General features: G+C 40.2%; 1 protein-coding gene across 10 annotated transcripts in view; it reads right to left on the minus strand.

The window, feature by feature from the left end:
- TRPS1 (transcriptional repressor GATA binding 1) overlaps positions 1-22,885 on the minus strand; it is a 223,056-nt gene that overhangs the window by 56,840 nt on the left and 143,331 nt on the right. The gene's annotated exons all lie outside the window — the stretch shown is intronic.

Genomic DNA, 22,885 nt, shown 5'->3' on the forward strand with positions numbered 1-22,885 from the left:
GGGAAAATGTGAATGACTTACAAAGAGAACTGCTGATGTTGGAATAAACAGTTGCCTTGCAGGACCTTCCCTAGCTCTGGCCAAGAAGGCTTTGGAAAAGAAGTGGAGTTGCCACACTTGACTTGCATTGCCCCAGGTAGAGCCTGGAGATGGTTAATGCTCCAGAAAAAGATGAAGTTTCTCCACACCTAGCTGCCTTGCCAATCTCCTCTGAGGAAAAATTCTTCTCTAACACCAGATCTAGAGATTAGTTCAATTTGGTATGTGTGAGTGAATACTATTACTGTGTTTTCTGACAGTAGTTCCTAGCACACCCTCTGTAGACACCCCCCCAAATAAAACAGTCCCTGAAAGTTTCCTTTGTTCTGTAATTCCCAGTTAAAGACATAATCCATATTTTATGCCGTAAGTCATTGACACAGAGAGGACTCTTATGCCACAGAACTGAAGATTATAGCTTAAATACTCATAGTAATAAAAATGGAGGCCAAAGATGTAGTAGCAGAAGTATTTCTAAGTATGTTATTTCCAAAGCTTTTTGTCAGCCATTTAAAGCAATATTTTGAAGTCACCCATCACCCACATTTCTTTAGCTGTGTCACAGGCATATATCTTCTTTTTGCCTTTTTTTCAACCTTATAATGTAAGAGCTAACTCTTTGGATTAGACGAGAAACAGTGCAGCAAATGGCACATTACACCTTTTCCAGTGTGATTACTTTTAAGCCCTATATGCATGTTTAGAATTGTTCTGTTTAATGTTTTAAGCAGACGACTGCCGTAGTAAATGAAAAAAAAAGTTGGATTGGGAACAAATTCTGATTCATGACTGTACGATAATTTATAGTGAACACTATGGGAAGCATACCAGGCAGCACCTACTTGAGATGACACCCACCAGCCAGTCCTGAAGATTACAAACTAACGCCTGGACATTCTTTTCAATGCAGATCTTATTTGGGAGATGGCAGAGAAAGGACTTAAGCACCTAAACTATCGATGGCCTCCTTGTGCTGATCCTGTCTCATCCCCCATCCTATTTATACTTATTTATGCAGGCAGCTCCCCCAGTTGGTAGCTGAAAGGAAAGTGATTTGCACACATGCCTCTGCAGCTGAGGACCACAGCTCATTTCATCTTTTGATCATCCACGTTTTTGTTCATTCAAAAGTCTCCATAGTTGAAGTCTTTTTAAGAGTAATAAACACTACAAAAGAAGTTGATTGAATCCATTCCTTCAAAACTCTGACCTAGTCCAAAAAATAAAACTGCAGCCACCGCAGTAGCTGAATTTCCAGTTCATCCCATGCTAGCAGTCTAAATGGGAAGCCTTAAGTGAACGTAGAGTTTGCAGGGATAGGTGGTCCTCGAAAACAGGCAGACTGGGTTGCTGTCTGGGACTTCAAGGGAAACCCAATACAGGAAGACTACACTAATTTTCAAAAAGCTCTTTAAAAGGAATGACTGCCATCTGCGCATGGAAGAGGCAAGTCTTAAGGTCAGTCTCCCAGCCAGAGCACATCAGAGTAGCTTCACTGACTTCGGCAGAACTACGTCATTCTGTAGAACAGGAGACGAGTCTCATGTTGGAGAGTTATACACAGAGTAACTTGCTGGCTCCTTCAGTAGTGTGCCTGCAAACTACATCGCTTTCTTATAGTTTTATGGCATGATTCACACTTGATGTTTTGTGGCACTCACTTTGCAGAACTCGGAAACTGATTTACTCACTTTGACTTATGTTTCTAATGACTTTGCTAATGACTGGACGTCCAACCCCGCTCCCTCCTCCAAACATAGAAACTTCTAGACCTGCTTTAAACCCTTAGCACAAATCCTGTTGCCAAACAGGGTATCAGCAGCTCTTACATGATTGTATTCATTTCAAAATCATATTCATTTTTACAATGAGCCACTTTCTGGATATCATAAGTCAGTTGGAAAAATGTAAGAAGACAGAAACCAGTTTATTCCAAGCCACAGGTGTTTAGCTTTTGCCTTGCTTATATTTCATGAAGAACATGACAGGCTTGCTAGGCGCAGAGCTAAGATCAGACATGCTCTACAAGCCTTTGTAGTACAGAAGCTAGTTTTTTGTCACATGAAAGAGGTCTTGCTGCTTTCAGAAACACAGTAAACCCTGTAAAAATGAGTTCATACAGTGAATTATTCCTCACAAGGTAACTTTTCATGATTTATTTCTTTCCAACATAATTCATAAAGGCTCAAGCCCTCCTAGTCTGTGGAGTTGCAAACTGTGGTGATCTTATGTTAACCATCATCAAGTCTTCTCACCTTCCTACCACGATAACTAGAAATTTCACATAGAACTGGCTAGAATTAAAAAAAAAAAGCATGAAAGTTGTGTGAAAGGTAGCTTACAACATAGCATGCTGTTTTGTTCTGTTTTCTGACAGACTTTGAGAAAAATATATGCATCTCTTTATGAATAAGAAACATCACCTGTGGCCCACCTTAAAATTCTTAGATTCCCATTTACATGAAAAAGAGTTGTGCCATAGCAAGGAGACCTAGTTTAGAGTTTTTCGTTACTTAAACCTAAGAGTTTTTCATTCCCTAGTCCACAAATAATCATATAACAAAGGAATGATTGCATTGCTAAGTGAATATAAAAGGATAAATTCTTAGTGTAAGTCAAGTAAAGAAGAAACCAAACATAAATAGTGGATTTTTCCATAATGACTATGAAAGGGTTTGGATTTATCTGAAAAGCATATACCAATTATCAGAAACTGATGCATCATCTCTCTCACCCACTTTCTTTTTCTATTTAAAATAAATTTCATAACTCTAAAAGAAAGAAAATGGTTCTTTTATCACTCAATGCTTTCAGAATTCCAAAGCAATATATGAAAGCGCTACTTTTCCTTTTTAATAAAGTAAAATTAACTTAATCTGAACATCCTCAGGGCAGTAAGAATATTATTTTTCATCACTACAAACCAATCCAACTGTTTCTCAGTTTTTAAGAACTACCTTTAGATTTTAATTTGAAAATCCAAGCACTCCTCCTGTTTTTAAATCCATTAATTACACTGTTTAGCTACATAGTACTGCTGTCATGGAGCATCACTGTTAAGATATTGAAACTGAAATAATTTTAATTTACCGTCACACTCATTATCCGTTCATTATCCACTGTGCAAAATTCAAAGATGAGTGCAGGAATTTAAGAAAAAGATGTGACTGTTAAAAAAAGGAAGCACAGTTTTGTTCAAGAGTTTGCTATCATTCTAATAGCAAATACTGAGAAGTCCTGGAAAAAAACTTTTTCATTTTAGTCTTGTGAAGTAACAGCTTTAGCACAGACACTTACTCATACTCCACAGTTTTCAAATAAGTATTGAAATTTTTATAAGTAAGTAAGTGGACTGTGTCTTCTAAGGTGACAACCTGAAAGAAGTAAACCCATGCCCCTGGGTACTGCAGTTGACTTTCAGTCATCATCCCCAAAGCTGATGACTCTTTTACTATCTAGTTTCTAACGTGGAGAGGGAAGAGGGAGAAGAGGCAGACTGCCTATCTGTGCCACAACGAGAGAGCTGTTACGCACAGTGCCACAGGAATTGTTTCTGCCTTTCATATTCAAGGTACACTAGCACAATTTTCAAGTAATGAATTACTTCTTGTCTGCAGGCGAAGTGAAGAACTGGTATGAATCTCTAGTGTGCATGTAGGACACTGAAGCCTGTTTAAGAATTTAGTTTTGCAATTTACAGAACATCTGTGGTGATTTCAAGGGGATATTAAGACATATAGCTCATTGTAAAGATCACAAAAAGACAACACAGGTACAAGAGGTGCGAAGTTCCCTCTATCACTATTTCTTTAGTACAGCTTGAACAAGCACCAGAAGATGATATAAAGAGCCCCCATTTATTTGTACCACTGCAGTGCCGGCCATCTCAGACAGCATGGTCACCATCCCATCAAGCAGGACGGTGAGTTCTTACGGTACAGGTAGTTTTTACTTTCTGTTACTTTTTGTGATGCTTGCCGGCTGTTTCATTATAGTAGTGCTCATGCAAATTAAAAATGCAGTCTTCTCATAGGCTATTCAAGCCCCTGAATCAGTCTGAGATTTGTTTCTAGCTCTTCCACTGCTTGTGTGCATGGCTTTCAGTCTTTTAGTTACATCCATTTCCGTAGCTGGGCAAAACGACTCACCTGACTTCTGACAGACATAGTCCGATTTCACTGTCTGCCTCCTTCTGGTCCCAAAAAGACACTGCCTACATGACAGGACTGTTCAGTAAGTGTTTCAGTGACAGGCAGCCTCCACCAATGCACAAGAACAGCAGGACTTTCACTAGCTGCCAGAGAAGAGCATGGCCAGCTTCAGAGGAGCTGCTCACACCATGCTTTGCTCCACTATATTTGGCAGTTAACAATTTATGACAACTTTCTAATTTTATTTGATGAAGAAAAGAAACTAAAAAGGCAGGATAGTTGTAATTAAAATTCGATCTATTTGAAAAGATAATTCTTATTTTGAGATGGAGCATCTTCTCTGACCCCAGTACAGCCAGTTGTAACATTGCTAGCACTTATACTGGGTACAGGATTGGAAGCCAATGCACAGAGACAAAGCTGTCTTTCTCAAGTCAGTGAACAGCAACCAATTTTTTATGACTAGATATTTAGGCAACTGGAATGAATCACAATCAAGGTGGTCAAAATCAGCTACCTGAAGTCATGTTCCAACTCCGCAAGTTTGCAACTATTCCTGTTTATTTGAGACTGCTACTATCCATGTTCAGCTTTTTTTTTTAATGTGTTGCCATTTGTATGTCTAACTGTACCTACATTTAGCAGCCCTTTTTGAAACTTTTTCCCATTTAATATTTCAGTCCAGAATAAACTACCAGCCTTATCCATCACTTACATTTACTACCATCTGTATTTGCAGTCAAATAACAAGGGTATACTACAAAGAGAACAAAATCACTTCCACTGCCCATTAAGGAAACTGGAATTAATTCCACTGATCTGCACTCAAGCATCTTTAATTAAAAGATCATAAGCATATAAGTGTCTTTGATTTCTTCTTCTAATGTCCTCCTCAATTATTTATTGTACTCACCTTCTCACATCTGTGCACATTTTTCTATTAGATGAACATAAAATATAAATGTTGTTGCACTTTTGAGTATTTCCAACCACAGCACAAATGTCATTAACCCCTTATTCAGCTTAGGAAATATACGTACCAGTCAGCTAAAGTTGAGGCTACGCAATGCTAAGACAAACTGAACATGCAGGATATTCTACAAAGTCATTTGAGCTTTTGAAATGCTCTTTACCTACCTGATATCAGAATAACCACAAGAAAGCTCCTGCATCAGCATTTATAAGGGCTTGGTTCTCCTACTAATGATCCGCTGTGCTAAAGCATGGCCTGGGAGGTTTTCCCTCCATGTGCAAGTATGAATGAAGTTTACAGGGCCTTATGTCCTTAATAGGTGTGAATACTCCCCTCTATGTTGGAGAGCTCTAGAAAGAACCCACTAGTTTGTCCTAAAGGTCAATTGGAAGCAAGCCTCCAATTGTATTTTCCTGCTTATATCATTTACAGAAGATAAAGAGCAGCTAAAACTTTCCTGTATATGTCTCTTTACATTATTTGTTGTAAGCAATAATAGCTACAAACATTTGCAGTATGTGCTATGCAATATAATGCCTCTATGTACTTCTTTAGTTTCCTTTTGTAAGCATTTCTCTAATTTCATGCTATATAAGAACACATATTTATCCATGTTACAGAATGGCTCATTTCTATTCCTACAGTAAAAAAAATAAAATTAAACTGGCAATCACATTCTCATCTCTGAAATGTTAATCCAGGACTGCAGTATGTCTGTTCTATCACAAAAGATCTCTGAAAACCCTTACTAAGTAAAGCCAGAGTTCTCAAGTGTACAAAGTTAATAGAGCAAAACCAGCTCACCACAGTATTTATTATAAACAACCGTCTTCTGAAGACGGTAAATCAATATCTATGTGCAAACAAAAGTGTTCCGTGGAAAACATTACAGAAAAGTGAGCCCCCTTTCATTACAGAAGGCTGAAAGTTCTTCTCCATCCCTTTTCTTTTTAGTGTGGATAATTTTATTTAAAAGAGCATGTGTGTTTGCATCTGCACAGAAGCTGAAAAACAAACCATGAAGGCTTCTGGATGATAAATTACAGGAGACTTGTTTCTAAATGAAGGGAGAATTATGTAACTTAATATCTCTTCTTGGAGGAATGGGACGGATAGAGAGGAGAAAGGAAGGATTTGCTTGTGTTCTGAAAACCAAGAAAAAACCCTAGAAAATAGGGCTTGCTGCAGTTTCCTTAGTTTCAGCAAGAGCTGAAGCTTTATCAAGAACTAAGGACCATATACAATGCTACTTTATTGAATACAAATCCCAAATCTTTCACTGATTTTATATCTCAGAATCAAATCAAAAGGAGCAAAAATTTCTGAACTCAAATACACAACCATCCCTTCAAATACAAGAATCCCATGATGAAACACATTAACCTACTACAGATGTGCATAGAAAGGCCTCAGAGTTTCCTTAAGAAGGTCACTGGTCAAGAAACTCAGTGCTGAGCATCATGCTATTCTCCTAAATTGTTCGTGTGACAAAAAGCACCTCTCAGATATGACACCTCCCATTAGATGCCCCAACTGTACCTTGGAAGTCCAAGAAATGAGGACAAAAGCATCGCTTTTGGAACATCTTTTGAGACACAGTTCCACTGTCGTTCCAGAATGAGAGAGACAAACAGGAGGGCTAGCTCTCCTGCAACAGCTGTCATTTCCAGGATCACAAGTAGTCTTTGTGTTAAGTACGCCATTAAGATGAAAAGACAGATAGGAAGATATGTTATTATTTCAGTCAGACTAGCCACAGGGAGAAAACTTACACTTTAGATTGCTTTGTGTAAAGCATTCCTTTTAAAATAAATGCATAAATAAAAGCAGAGATTAGGAAGCATTCATTGCAAAGACCTTATATTGTCTGAATTCATGAATTTTCCTCAGATGAAGACTTTCATCTCCCTCAGGCAATAAGCAAAATTGAACTTTGGTATTTCAAAGGATGACTATTGGATTATACACCATTTTTCCCAGTGGAATGCTAGATGAAACTGCTTTTTTTTTATTTTAAGTGCTTTAAAAATTAGGCAAAATTGCATTAATTGGAACTAGATTCATTGAAATTAAACTGATTAAATAGGACATTGACATTTCTATTATTTTGTTTTCTAGATTGGTTGTCTACCCACTGAAAGTCACCATACATAATTTGAAAAGTACCATTGGCCAGTATCAAAGTAAAGATCCGAGTCTTTTCCTTGGCCTTAAATGACAGCTGTCACTTCCATGATATTCCAACCAGTATTACCCCTGTTTTCAGGATAAAGAACTTGTTCTGCATTGATCAAGATTTCAGTTATAATAGAAAGTGATCTATAAGTTACCCTTGGGCCAAAATGCATTCCCCCAAAAAGTTGTAAATCTTCAAGAAGTTTGGAAGGATAAAGATGGGATCCAAGCAAACCAGAAAACCTTGCCACAAACTTCACAGAGAAATTAAGAAGTAATGAAATATATATGTGTATATATATATATAAAACCATATTTTTTGCACCTTAGACCCCTTTTTTCCTACTTCGTATTATGTGGTAGAATTATCTTTCTTTTTTTCGCAGTGAAAGGATCAGTTGTGTAAACTGTTGAGCTTTTGCCCTGCTACACAACCATTATGTATTTTAGAGCAGCTTATTATTATACCTGGATTTATTAACCATTTATTTTGATGTGACAGATGATTACTTAGCAGTGACAAATGCCAAGTGGGCAGAAATCTGGCAAGTAAAGCCAAATAAGAAAGTACAGAGGCCAGAACTGCACTGCAATTCTGAAGGTTCTCTCTTCTCAACCTTTACTTCACTGCCTGTCACCTTGCCCAGGTGCCAAACTAAACCAAGTCCCTCCTGAAAACTGATGTTTATTTACCACCTCCTCCATTCATTTACACCAGATGCTGATCTAAGCTGAGCAAAACTGCTTCTCCTGATGCCCTTTGCACCTTTGTGCATATTCATCCGCCTTAAAAATGCTCCTCCTTTGTCCCTCCAGAACCTGCAAGCAGTACATCTAGAAAAAGAGGAAAACCACATCTAAGCAATGATAAAAGAGAAGAGGAAAAACGCTGGACAGGAGGAGGCTCTGCAGCAAGAATTGCCTTGTCCTCTGCTTGACAGACTCCAAAAGACTCCAGAGCAGCAGAAGATACTGTGCTCCTTCCTGCAAATATCTTGACTGTAAAACTACAGCTTGCGGGGAAACTGTAAAGAACAATGCGCATGCTTCTCAGAGTCTCTATAATAATCTCTACCATGATTTTCCCAGGATAAGTCTGCAATCATTTAAAAATATCCATCATAAAAATCAGTAAGCTGCAGTGAGACAGCCCCATTACCACCCATGATGTAGGCTGCTCCATGCCACTATTCAGCGTGACACACATTATATACATGTAGTTGGCCTACCATCCACACCCTGCTGCCGAGTTGAAAAATGCCCAATGCCAAGATTTTACCATGCCAGCGGAAATACATTTCTTTGGCTCATTTCCACATGTTATGCAATCTCATAAAGTGGTTTAAATAAAGAATTCAGGACAGTGGGGTGATTTAAAGAAGGTGATTGTTTCTGCTAACATTGAAGATGAGAGAGGGGGAAGAACAGATTTAAAAAGAAAATAAACGTTTTGCTTGAAATCACTTACATGTTTCAAGAGCTATGTTTCAAATGCAGACATCAATACAATTATTTTCTGTTAACCATTCACATTGATGTAAGTTTCAATACTACATTTTTCACTGTTCAAAACTTCCTTGGAAGTTAAACAGAGTTAGAGACATGAAATACATGTGAGCCCTGTCTGTCAATGATTAGTCAAATATATTAATTTATTTGTCAAATACACGAGATTAATTTCATACATTTTTTATGCTCTTATTAAGTCTCAGCTTTTGACACTTTCTCTGTTTCTTTTTTTTCTTTGACAAGTATTCAAACAATTATTTCTAAGGGATGGACTTTAAGTGCCAACTCTTAAAGCCCAAGCAAAAAATTAATTTCTGACATGGGGAAGTAAGCCTCTCCCATATTTCTCCTTGCCTGCAGCCAGCCAGCCAGCAGTACACCTACTGTAATTTGCAATAGCCCTCACAAATCCCGGTAGTTTCTCCAGTTTCTCCAGGCCTTGTTGTGCTTTATAACGCTACGCAGGAAAACGATCTGAAGTGCAGGAAGGACTCAGGTCCCTGTGCGGCTCCCTCCATCCACCCCCCTGCCTGCGCTGAAGCAGGTTCCCGCGGGTTGGCGCTCCGCTGGGGAGGAGAGCGGGATTAGCTCCTTCCCTACCAAAAGGCAAAGAACAGCATTTTGTTAAAAGGGAGTGATTTCATAGCGTAATGTCACTGGGGTAGCGCAGAGCAGCAACACGTCCAAAATTAAACACCGAACTTGAGAAAAAAAGAAAAAACCCCAACGTTTCACATATCTCTCACAGGAGATTTTCCCAGCCTACTCCTCGCCTGCCCAAAAAAGCCCATATTCTATCATTTCATTAACAAAGCCAAGGAGCTCACGCTGTGGCATCTCATTGGAGGGCACTGGAGTTAACAATGCGAGTGTGAGCTCCAGTGGCCATGGCAACAGTAGCTAATTCTTCTTCCCAATCAGGGTGGCAATTCTCTCCCATGGCTTGAATCAGTTACAAAACAAAATACTCTCAAAGACCTTTCAGAGCCAATAGCCTCGCAGCTAATCTGCTAATAGGAAATAATCTGCAGCTAATATACACATTCCAGGGCAGCAGTGTGTTTTCTTAATACTTTGTTACATGGGCCTCCTTCCAAAGAAAGCATAGCAAAGAATAGAAAACAGACATTCATTAAAAATAGTATAATACTACCTGGCCACTATTAATGCCTGAAACGTGCTGCAACTTGCATGGCTCTTAAATGGTGATTTGGAGTGACAGCACCAGATAGACTGAACGCAATGCAATTAGATCAAAAAAGTTACATACAGTATTAGTTAGCAGCTAGTTCATGTGAAAAATCAGGCTTGAAATGATTTCCACATTTCTCTCTTTTCATTTGGCCTTAATTAAAGGATCTGTTAACAAAAGCACTGAGTTAACAAGTATGTGCATCAGTAACAGACAGTCTAGATGCATACAAGAAAACAGATATTAATAAATAAACACTTACAGCATATTAATCTTACTGTGTGAAAGGAGTTTAGTCATACATTCTCCCACCTGGCTTAAACACATGAGTAAACAGCAAACGAGCAATGGGTGAGAAAGGAGTGCTGAAAAACTAGCGATGAATCACCAATTCTGCATCAGTCATGTCAGGAATACTTCACAGCATGGCTTAGCTTGAATTTACTAGGGTAGGACTGCACTTCTGAAAGCCTGAGTGTATTAGCTCCGGTCTGCAGCGGTGCAGGTGCAGGCACAAAGGCAGGGCGAGCTCCAGCCCACTTGGGACATCCAAACTGCCATCTTGTACGTGTAATTAAAACAGAGACGCAGCACTACTGTTGGATTAAGGACAGAATTAGACCTCCAACCCTAGCAAGTCTAAATGCTGCCAATGGAGGTGGTTGTTACAGGAGATAACTCTCCCAGCTTCACAACCATCTTTGCTCACCACATCCAACCCAAACCACCACATCTGCACCACCAACATAGTCCAAGTGAAACTAAAAATCTCAGGTATATTTACACTTTTCTTTCTTTTTCCCCTCCAGTGGTAAAGCTAAGGAGACCTGGTCATTTCAGGCCTCTGTACAGGCATCAAACAGAATTAAAAGACTGACTGCAGATTCTGGTGAAAACAGAAAGACAGAAGTGACTACTCCATTGTTCAGTGCAGTGCAACTGAATGTCTTCAACTATCTGCTACAACTGTAGAGGCATCTCTCATCTGGGCTACCAAAATGTTGTATTTCTAGCCCCTTCTATTAACTTCTGAAACTTCCATTATTCAGGGTGACATTTCACAGATTTTCTCTTGTTCCTAAGATGACTACTCTTCACTGTAATTTTAAGCTGTAACACATTAAAATTGTCGGTCTATATTTAATATAAAAGCTGTTTTCTTTTAAATTAAGAGAACAAGAAATACATCTCTCCACTATGATCTTATTTTTATTTTATTGAAAACTGCTTGGGTACTGAAATGTGAAAAGGAAGGCAACTCAATGTAACGGGCAAACAATTTTAGCAGCAACAACACTTTTCAAACGTTTGATTAAGAACTATTATGGAACTACCCAAGTCAAAGGCCTTTAAAAATGGCAGTTCTCCCAGTATAGAAATATGAGGGATACAGTTTAAGTAACATTCAGAGCATCGCTAATGGGGAAAGACCTTCTCCACATCCGCGGTCACCTCCTTTACAGGGAATTGCTTTTGTCTCTAACTATCTCAAGATTTTGTATCATGCAATCCATTTCTAATGTGTGTGTCATTCCCCAGGTAAATTAGATGATTTATGAGAACCGGTGAAAATTGGTCGCTTACAGATATGTGTCTCATGATTGACAGTGAGGTCCTCTTGCACTTGGAGCATTTATAAGAGCTGCTTCCTGCATGAGTTCTCTCTGAAGCCATCCCAAGAGCTCCTGCTGCAAGCCCTGGGGCAGAAGGCTTCCAGGACAGGATCTCTTCACATGGCAGCCTGTTTCCCTGAAACTCCCAGGAACATTATCTCTGCACATCTGTAAAATCTGGCTGAAACAGGCTGAAACAATGACAAGTTGCTGGGTAAGAGCAGGAGGAGCAGAAATGACTGTACAGACATATACAAACACCCTTCCCTCCACACATGCAAGAACAGGATTGCATAAAGCCATGTTACGAGGTATACAAGCCCAATGCACAGTGATCAATCAAATTCTGCTTGACCTTGCTCAGAACAAGTGATTTTGCTGCTGGTCTGCAGTTTATATATCAGCATTTTGTGTCTGGTGACAACTGTTTTACACAAACTGACAAATTGCACAATTTACCTTTTTTTGTTTGTTTATGTTACACTGGAACTGAGGTTCAATCCCATCCTCTGCTGAAACAGCCTGACTCATTCTGAGCGCACTCTGCACAGAGAATGGGATTTCAATAGTGGTCAGCACTAACCTACTTCTGCTCTCTAGCCATTGGCACAGTAAATAAATGCTCCTTGATTTTGATGGAGAAACACAAACAGGTCATTGCTGAGGGCTTTTGAAATTCCACCAGAATCTCTAAACAGGTCAAACATGCTGAAGTCTCACTGCTCTTTATCCCTGACAAGCCCAGAGCATGTGATATCTGTTTATCTTGATGTATATTTGAACAAGTTGCTTGAAAGGAAATTGTGCAAACAGGCACAAAGGAAAAAAAAACAAACCACCTTTTTATCCCATTCTGACTTTCCCCCAGTTCTGGATGGTGATGGTTTGGTCCAGTAATGTGCTTGCCTTCACATTTCACTTCTTGCATCCTCTCTGTCTCAGTGAGAAAGAAAGAAAAGCTGCCTGAGTCACTGTGTATTGCAAGTCTTTACTTGGTGAGAGTCCTGAATATTGCCCATTTCTTAAAAAAAAAGGAGAGGCAGAATAAGAGATAGAAAATAAAAGCCAAAACCTTTAAAGTTAAATGATTTTCGTCATTGAAGAGTGCTTTTATTTCTCTTTAAATCAGTTTTTATAATTTGAGTTGTCATGACAACATGATGCAACACTTCACTGCCATGACAATCTGACAACTTTCAAAAACAGTAAGTGCTGTTTTTACTCTGTTTTTCAATCGCTCCCAAGGAAACAAGCTGTTATTTACTTCTGTGACGAAACTCATACGATACCATAATGGATCCAATGTCAAGAAAAATTAAAGCATAGAATGGGGGAAACAGGGATGGAAAATGTGCTTTTGTGTATATAATTACTCCATAAAAAGTACACATTTTTTCCGCTCTCTTATTCCGATTCACCACCATAACTCTGCTCATTTCCACCTATAAATTCACCGACTTTCTCCTCAACCTGACCAGAACCAATCCTGGATTAATCACAAGATCATCATTGACTCAAAAATGGCCTGTTTTCTTAGCAGCAGTTTTATTTGATGTTTCTATGCTTGGTTGTGTGCATTTGGATACTACACAACAAACTGAAATAAATGAAATCTCTGTGTGACCATGAGTTAACTCCAGTGGAGCAATGTATTTGTAAATCCCATCAACTTACGTGAGACTTGTGTCTAAATTCTACAGGGACGATAAATCCACTGGCTAAGACTCTTCTAGACAGAGCCAGGAAATGTTTCCAGACACTGCAGCTTGGTTATCTGTACTATTCAGCTGTGGGAAAAAAATCACTGGGATGATACCTATTCTGTCTAGCAAAAATAATTCTCAGGAGCTAGCATGGACCAAAGACCACCCCCAAAAAGGCAGTATGGACGCAGCCACCTTGTTTTGGAAGCTGAGGCAGTTTAATACTACTAAAATACAGCAGCTGGCCTCAATGGCATGGGATTATCCCTAGGACCATTTTCCGCACTGGGATAGACATAGCCATTGTTTTCCTAGCAGCCTTTTTTTGAGGAATATGAAAAAGCTCAAAACACCCTGCACCAAAACACATTATACTAAAGGCCCACTTCACACAGGTTGGTGTGATGGAGGCTCTGTTAAAGCAGGGCAATGCATTTATATAGCACCCACTACAAGATCCAGCTTAACCGTGGACACCTGCTATCTCAGTCCAGGTCAATACCTCGACACAGCCTCAGTGGGGCTTCCCTACACCTGCCTGCTGCCGAGTCCCTCCACCCTCCGCAGAAGCATCTGAGCCTGGACACAGCCAGAGGGGCAGTGAGGAATCAGGGAGACTTTCAGCCTGATACAACATGGCAATGTGTTTCGAATATCAATGATTGCTTTCTCAAACAAAAGACAGTGCTGGAGCAAAGGAGCAGTAGCGCTTTTAGGGCACTACAGCTGAGAAACTGCCGTGTGTGTACAAACACACCTCTATTACAAAATGTTAAACATACATATGTGTGTGTGTGTATGATAAAAATCAATACTTTTGGCAGCAAAGGTACATCTGTTTTGCAGCGTCAATTTCTAATGACAGAAAATTAATCATTTTATAGGGAAAATAATAAGCATGCTCTCATGATTGATATTTCACCTCATTTAAAAGATTTCATGCACTTTCACTACTCTGTTCAGTAGTTTAGTGACTACTATTTACCCATGTCAGGCTCAGATAAAGGTAAGCTAAATCAGAGGTTTCAGTGCTTCGCCTTCTTTTCTATGAGAGCTCAAGACTTAGTTTTAAAGCTGCCTAGAAGACAGGAGTTCACTAGGAGAAACAAAGCACAGAACAATTAAAAATCAGACCCATCCTGAAAGATCTCATCCAGCTTCTGCTTTTCTATAAGGAAATCTTTCCAATGATTTCAATATAACCTAAACCAGAGAATAAGCGAATTACACATAAGCTCTTCATTAAAAAAAAAAAAACAACAAACAAAACAAGACCCACCCCCGCCTCCAAAATCCCACACAGTTCCCATTCCACATCTTTATATGTCTCTATTTATTATGAGTTCCTGTTGACAGGAACAAATATAGCCTTTTTTTCCATTGGTACCTCATTAGTAAAACAAGGTTGCCAAAAGCCAAAATGGTTCGAGATGTTGTTTCACAAAAGTTGCCCATAAACTGACTTCTGTTTATGTTTATCAGTCAAAATGTGCTTGCGCATTTTGTCATACAGGCCTGCATTCAGGATTATCTTGCTTTTCTTCTCCTGACAGGTGGCACCTAATCAAAATCACGACACTTTCTGCTCTACACTCTCCAAAACCCATCATATAATATGTTAAAGAGTTGTCCCAAATCACAAGCCTAGGTATCGCCAGGAGGGGGAGAGGAAGCAAAACTCACTGCAGAGCAGGAAGGGAAGGGAAGTGGGGACTTCGGAAAATCATCAGGTTTCTGCATGGCATAACAGTGACTCGACTTGGAAACTTATATGCTGGGAACTTTCATTTTGATCCCAACATGCAGAAAGTGGAGACACTCATAGGCAGCATCCAGACGGTAATTTGAACTAGTTGGCTGAAGTATGGGTGATAAATCATCATTTAACATGGCCTGTGGAACCAGGACAAAATGTGGAAACGACAAGTTGTGTGATGACACTTTATTAGTAGCAGATAAATTGGTATGACCTGGGTATATTTTCAGACATTTGAGTATCAATATGCAGTTCCAGTAATGGTGTGTTAGTGATCTCAGACTGCTTCAGTGGTGAATACTGACTTCTCTTTCTCAGGAAATGTTTTTAACCACTTAGAGGAAGAAAAGGGAGATTTCTTTTTTAACTCAACTCTCAAGATATGACCCAGAACAGAGAAACTTGAGTGGTGATGAATAATGAATTGGGACACCCATGTGTGATTTTAACCTCAGTTGTGTGATGGATCTGTTTCCTGTTGACGGCATAACAGGCAGTTGCACAATGTACCAGAAAAATTTGTGGGCAGTGTGATGATGATGTAGAAAAAGCAACAGTGAAATGCATTTTAAGCACAGGAAAATTTGTACTGGCTGAAGAGGGATGCTCCAGAAGAATGTGGGCAAGGGATTCACTGGTGAGGAGGGAAGAGGTAGTATCAGCCACCTCTTCAGCTCTTGTCCTTTCAGAGCCTGTTGGTTTGGAAAATAACTTAGCCATCCTTCTATCCTCAGAGCCATCCTTATTTAGTTCATTTTGACAAAAATATTTACTTTAAAATCAAGTAAACACAGATCTCAGGGAAATGCCATAAAATAATCTTTAAGAAGTTAACAAACTTTACTCAGATTAATTGTATGAATACACTTAGATGCTATTTAAATGTGCAAATATACTTGTTCTTTGCACATTTTTAAAGCAAAACATAGATAAAAATTCAGCATATTTTTGGGAGGACCTATGTTAGAGAAGCACCTAGCATAATTTAGACATTACTATAATTTAAATATTAAGGATTTAAAAATGACATTATCATGAATTACCATTCAATGATTTACCATTCCTCAGAAAGGCATATATTCATTTTCTCTCCTATCAAATTTGTTTTGTTTGCAGTAAGGGATCCACAACTTTCCTTGACTTTAGGTGTCTTTCTGAAGTATTCATGCCATGACATAAATGTGACTCATGCTTCACAAAAGAACAGGAATAGCAAGAATGGCAACATCACAAAACAACCACCAGTTTCCCCATATTCTGAATAAAAATGCAGACTTGGTAAAAATAATTTCTTTTTTCTTATAACACTGGTATTGTACTTAATACTGCTGAATTACTGACCCTTAATATCATAGTGACACAATACTTGTAAACCTAGAATGATGCTGAATGTCACTTTTACAGTAGTAATAAGATCAATATGTAAAAATACCTAAAGTTAGTACTTGTCCTCTTACAGTTAAAATATTTTAAATTTTGTGTGTGTGTGTAGAAGAGCATCACTGTTAAATATCAACATAAATATATGAGAGATATAGCATATGAAACGTCTCAATAAATTTTAGCATGTGCATACACACAACTCATCCAAAGTTCCTCTCTGCCTGGTATTAAAAGTACGATGCCACTTTTGTAAGGGATTTGCCATGATGTGCTTAGAGAAGCTTTTCCTTTGGTAGTATTCTGTATTTATTTGAGACTCCCATTACAGTCATGCTGTTATAAATGTAGTTTGAGATGGAAGCTAAGAAAGAAGGTACAATATTAGCACTAACATACCAGTAGGGTATCTTGAGTTTGTTCTTGGTTTTAAGGCAAAAAGTTTGAAGCGGCTAGAACTTGTAGCAAATGTTGTATCTGACAGCATTTACTGAGACTGGCAGTTTTCTGAGGCAGTATTGCATAGACTGTAAACACTTGGGAGCGCAAATGCTTTTTTCTAACATGCAACTCACAGCAAAAAGAGGAACATGTGCTTAAAGACAACTTACGGTAATATAAATAAATAAATATTAATCACCATCATTATCAATCTTCCAGCAGTTTCCCACAGAATTTGTTGAAGAAGTCAAGACAGACTGCTGCTGACCTGTTTAAGGACTTCCTTCTTTTTCAACTAAGTCACTTAAAGAAATTACTGTATAAACCTACTGTATCAAATGTAATCAAGTTGATTGGTAAATATTAGCATGTTTTTCTATCACTGGAATTTGCAGCAGAAGCAAATATATAGGATACATGACATACCAAAAAAAGAGTTTGGCTGAAGTTGCCTGAATAATTTCCTTCTCTGTTATCCCAAACCATGACTGCCAAGCTTCATCACTACCGAGATTTAAGGGCAATCACCACCTCCCATCAAAAACTTTGTGTGTTGTCGGATCTGTGTTTTAAGTTATTTCTGTGCCCAAGAGGCAACGTACTAAAGTCCTCCATTCTTGGAGAACATTTATAATTAGCCAGGATGGACAAAAGCCCCAAGTACTGCGTCCTGAATGCAGGAATCGTTGTTTTGCCAGACTGGACAGTCTCATGCAGTGTAACAATTCTTTGTTTCAGGAATAAAAAACTCACCCCTGCATATTTGCGCTTGCTTTTACCAGAAGTCTCTCACTGATCACTGACAATAGCCTGGATGAACATCTTGGTATGGACTTGGATTTGAGATGGAGCTCAGCTTCCACCAGTGCCCCCAAAATCTGCCTGCCTCGTGCCTGAGAACAGAACATAAACCAAAATCCAGAACCTTACCTAGGTGCCCCTGACCTGTTTTGAAAATTTGGCCTTGATTCCAGCCTGCCTAACTCTACTCTGATTTTCAGAGAAAGAAACTGTACCACAAACAGGCATTCATGAGCCCAAAACCTGCTTGCTGCTTTTACAACTACCTCTTGCGCTTGTCTCAACAGCAGCCATTTGCTGTTCCTTTTGCAAATTTGCACTTCATTTAAGGCTGACCTAGAACTAAGTAAAATTGAACACAGACTGGGAGCAAAATTTTATCTGAAAAAGTAGAGGGGGAAAAAGGTTTTTTTCAGCCATTTGTTTTCAACCACCCATTTTTTCATGCAACTGCAATTCTAGCACTTCAGTGCAATTCATATACTGACATCCCTGCAGGAAAGGCAAGGAATGGCCAAACTGCCTCCCTGTCTGCTTTCCTAGGAAATACAGCATTGCATTAACAGCTTGTCAGCCCCTGTTTTCCTGAGGTGCCATCATGTGGCACACCTGTATGCCACACTACTATAATTTAAATGTTAAGGATTTAAAAATGACTTTACCATGAATAACCACTACATGTACACCTGTACTGTGGCGTACAGTAGATACATGTCCCTATTCCCTAGACCAGTGTCAGAGCAGTTCATATTTAATGCGTGTATTTGTGTCTGCGTGTGAACCATTCTCCACTGCCCCCCAAATTAACTAATGCCATTACCTGTGTCCTGGTTTCGGCTGGGATGGAGTTAATTTTCTTCCTAGTAGCTGGTACAGTGCTATGTTTTGGGTTCAGTATGAGAAGAATGTTGATAACACACTGATGTTTTCAGTTGTTGCTAAGTAATGTTTTTCAGCTTCTCATGCCCAGCCAGCGAGAAAGCTGGAGGGGCACAAGATGTTGGGAGGGGACACAGCCAGGACAGCTGACCCAAACTGGCCAAAGGGGTATTCCATAACATGTGAGGTCACATCTAGTATATAAACTGGGGGGAATTGGCCTGGGAGGGATTGCTGCTCGGGAACTAACTGGGCATTGGTTGGCAAGTGGTAAGAAACCGCATTGTGCATCACTTGTTTTGTATATTCCAATCCATTTATTATTATTATAATTTTATTATTTTTATTATTATCAGTATTAGTTTCTTCCTTTCTGTTCTATCTGTTCCTAACTGTTCTTATCTCAACCCGTGAGTTTTACTTCTTTTTCCCATTCTCTCCACCATCCCACTGGATGGGGGGGAGTGAGTGAGCGGCTGCGTGGTGCTTAGTTACCAGCTGGGGTTAAACCACAACAACCTGGCAAAATGTCACATGATTTCAAAACCAGTACTCCAAGCCCCATGTCACCCCCGAAGATTACTTCAGTAAAGCACTTATCATTACGTGAGCTTGAAAGTTAGGTCTCCCACGAGGGAACATTCCTTGATATTAGCCAAACCATCAGACTAACAAACACTTTCTATAGTTTTAACATATGGATTACATTTGAACTGACAGTGAGTTTTCCTCTGGACTGATACCCTGCCGCCTCCGTACATGGTTATGCTTCTGGGGCTCTTTTAAGCACCGCTGCCCTGAAATAATCTCCTACTATTCCTACAGGATTTCACACCAGCCAATTTAAATATTTTAATAATGAGTAAAAAGTTTAAAATGAAGATAAAATATTGTGTCAAGCCACAGACAGTGCTGACAGTTCAAAAAGAAAATGCTTTCTTTGCAGCATCCATCAGCACATCTGTGACCGTACACTGTGTTACATCTTTGGATTGCTCAGGATTCCCTGTCTTCCCCTCCCGCCTCTCCAAACCAAACCGTTCAGCAGACGGACAGACCACAGAGACAGGCCAATGGCAACATCTGCCGCTGAAGGTCCTGCTGGAGGTGGAAAAGCAGTGGCCTTGCCCAGAGAGGCGATGTGCTGGTGGTGGCCACCGCAATCCCTGCCAGCGGCTCTCTGGAGAGCCCCAGCGAGAGCCCAGGGCTCATCGCCCCAGCTGGGCCAACGCCAAGAGCGAGGCCGCAGTTTCCCAAAGACGGCGTCCTCCTTGGAGCACCGCCTCCCCAAGGAACGAGAGCCACTTCAGCACACGGGGGGGATCATTCACACCCTCCTTGTGCTAACATGGGGATTACGGAAACAAACTATCGATCAGATGGAAGAAAGCAGGAGGAGTCGGCAAGGTGCTTTCTCCACTAAGTGTGACAGCCCGGGGACATCCGCACCGCGCAGCCTGCAGCTCCAGCCTGGCCAGGGGCGCCCGATCCCTGCTCTGTTTGTGAGCTGTAACCAGGACAGCTGCAAAGCAGCTTAAGTAGGTTACTCCTGCCCTCCACACATCCATGGGCTGAGCCGTCCGTGTCCAGGTAAGGCTTCCCCTAGGCCTGGGGACACAGCGCTGGCCACCATCGAAGGAATCTATGAGCTACACGGGTGACTGGCATTCATCCAGGAGGGCATTTCTGAGAGCCCTGACATGGCTCCCTTGCTTCAGGAGAAAACATGTGGCACCACGGGCTGGTGTTAAACATCCAAACTTTCTCCTGGCTTTTTGAGCTTTTTTTTTTTTTGGTAAAGATAAAAAGCAGGCTAACAGAGGCTCCCAACATCCACCACGTCCTGGCAGAAGGAAATGCTTCGGATTTCATGGAGATTTGGGTTTCCGAGTGCCAGTCACTGTTTCTGTTTTTATTTATTTAAATTGCTATCTGAAAACAAGAAACTTAGCAACATATTGTGTAGCTGATTTGGCTGATAATGCCTTATTTAAAAGCTCATTTCCTGCTTTAGGATAGCATGGTAACAAAACGAGGTGGGTTTACTCCATTAAGACAAGACACTGCATTAAACCAAAGCAAGAAAAAACAAATGCTGAAAAGGGAAAAAATGAAACTAACAGCAAGCTGATGAACAGAATAGTTCTATTTAGTTTAATTTTCCTGTGGCCCCCTTTTTTGGATAGTTTATTATTAACTAAAGTAAATTCAGCTGTTCACAGAAATTAGAAAATGATATGAAAAAGCAGAAGTTAACTAAAATGAGCTCATACAATTATTTTCTTTTCTTTTTTTTTTTTTTTTGGTTGGATTCAATTGTGAGGGGCTTTAGCCAAGGAGAACAAGAACAAAACACAGAATCGTATCTAATTAGAAATCTAACTAACAAAAATAGTTTTTAATGCAAAAGGCAAATTAAAAAGACAAAAAAACCCGCCCTCGTTCCCTCTCTGCACAGTGATTTAGCCTGCTTCAGTGAATATTGCCATGTCTTATAGCTCAATTCTGTAAACATCTTCTGTGCTGATAGAGAAGGGTGCACTTTGCATTCCTTTCTCAATATGGTAAAGCTGTAACTTATACCTCTGACTTATCACAGCATTGGGAAACACATGTTTTCCCCTTATTTGGTAGCACAGAGCATCTGGAAAGGAAAAGGGACATACTTCACAGTACCAACTGTGAGCAACTATCACAATAGACCTGCCTACAAAAGCTGGCACACCACCTACTTTGAGCAGGATATAAAGCAAAGTTGCTGACGTGCCTACGGCTGCAGAGGATCTGAAACTCTTCAAGTATAGAGAGAAAAAGGTGCAAGAGAGGCTGGGGGGACTTGCACACAACATTCAGCAGAAAGCTCAGAGTTTAGCTGCCTGCTTTGTTCCTGACTTCCCTATGAGCCAGCACCCAGTTTTCCAGTTCTCAAAGCAGGCCATAGCATACCCAAATAAATGGTCAAATTACATGGGTAGCTATTTTATGGTGGAAGGTGGGAGGAGAAATGCTGCCTTCACTTGGAACACTGAAAGTCACAGAGTTGCAATGCACTCTTACCCACAGTGCTTCCCAGGGGGTGCGGAGATAGCAATGCAGAGAAGGGAGGGACTACACTATTTTTTCCAGTATAGAGGATAGAGTTATACGGCAGCTCTACAGCTGTACCAAGGAATGGACTTAGCTGCTAAAAATAAGGGGAGTAAGGCAGATTTTAGGAACCTCAGTATCAAAGTGCCCTCCTAAAAGCTGTGTTCGCAGATAGCTAAACACTATGGGTTCAAAGACTGGGGAACTTAAAGCTCAGAAATTGTATCAGAAATATTCAGCTCTGAACAAGAGCAGGAACCTCTGAGGTTTGGCTGCTCTGAGCAGCTTTGTACCGATCTCATCTGAAAGCGCATGAGCTGTCTGCCCTGCCCATGAGCTGCAGTAGCATCAGCCTCCCTCCAGAACACCACAACAGCTCTCACTCTTCTCAAATTGGATTTCAATTTCTAAGATACAGCATAAGAGGTAATCATTTAGTGGGAAGAGCAACCATTTAGTGGGAAAAAGTCTAACACAAAAAGTAAAAGGACAAAGTGTTTTCTTTGCCCCCAAAACATTTCAGCCACACCTCCCAGAGAGATCCCTAATCGCTGCACCAGAGCCCAAGGCTTTTCCACGTGGGACATGCAAACCACAGGGACTGGTAAACAAGTATGTCCGAGCTGCTGAGTGCTTCCTCCTGCACATACAAGCAGCTGGGAACCAGGGCTGCCGCTGCAGCTGATGATGGCTTGTAACATCAGCTCACTTGGAAACTCCTGGTGAAAGTGGTGCCAGGAATGAAATGTCTCTCAGGGTCCAGCTCACACCCTAGCAGGGAGATGATCCTCCCTCCTGATTGCAGCCATTAGCATCTGATCACTACACTTAGGGCATTTTTAAAAATCTCCTTAGTATCCTAAGTTTTACTTGCATCCAGTAGCAGCTCTTGGTCACACACATGGAGGGGAAAAAAAAATAGGCTTAAGCTGAGCTCTGAGGAGGAGACAATGGATGTCTGGTGGAAGGCTGCTAAGAGAGATGCCATTATCATCCCCTGTAGATAACCTTCAGATGGACACAAGTCCCTTGCACAGCAGTCAGTGTGGTGCTATTACTAATACTGTAAAACAACCACCCACCAGCTTGTCAGAAGTGGCTGCGGGACCCCTCCTGTCAGGACTTGTTTTGGAGGTGAAGAGCTCCCACACATGTCCTCACAGCAGTAACACTTTGCAAAAAAGGC

This window comes from Haliaeetus albicilla, chromosome 3 (assembly GCF_947461875.1).
Source record: "Haliaeetus albicilla chromosome 3, bHalAlb1.1, whole genome shotgun sequence".
In the NCBI taxonomy this organism is placed as follows: Eukaryota; Metazoa; Chordata; class Aves; order Accipitriformes; family Accipitridae; genus Haliaeetus; species Haliaeetus albicilla.